Source organism: Elephantulus edwardii, unplaced genomic scaffold (assembly GCF_000299155.1).
Source record: "Elephantulus edwardii isolate Elephantulus edwardi_28Jun2011 unplaced genomic scaffold, EleEdw1.0 scaffold00470, whole genome shotgun sequence".
Lineage (NCBI taxonomy): Eukaryota > Metazoa > Chordata > Mammalia > Macroscelidea > Macroscelididae > Elephantulus > Elephantulus edwardii.
The window spans coordinates 545,165-545,771 of NW_006400220.1; positions in this window are offsets into that span (position 1 = coordinate 545,165).

Here is a 607-nt window from a genome sequence, read left to right on the forward strand (position 1 = left end):
ACTAGGCAAGGATACCCACTATCACCTCTCTTATTTAATATTGTTTTGGAAGTCTTAGCAATAGCAATAAGATAAGATAATAAAAAGTATTCAAATTGGCAAAGAGGAGGTAAAATTATATGCAGATGATATGATAGTAAACTTAGAAAACCCTAAAGACTCAGCAAGAAAACTGTTGGACAGAGTGGACCAATTCAGCAAAGTAGCAGGATACAAGATCAACAAACAAAAATTAGTTGGATTTCTCTACAGTGACAAAGAGAACACAGAGCCAGAACTAAGAAAAACAATACCATTCACAATAGCTAATCACAAAATTAAATACTTGGGAGTAAATTTAACCAGAAGTACAAAGGATCTATTAAAAGACAATTATAAGACACAAGAAACAAAAAGAGACCTGGAGAAGTGGAAGGATATCCCTTGCTCATGGATAGGAAGACTCAATATTGTGAAAATGACAATACTACCAAAGGCAATTTACATGTTCAATGCAATCCCAATACAAATACCAATCCCATTCTTCAATGAGGTAGAAAAGGCAATCTCCAGTTTCATTTGGAATGGAAAGAAGCCCTGAATAAGCAAAGCACTCATTAAAAATGAA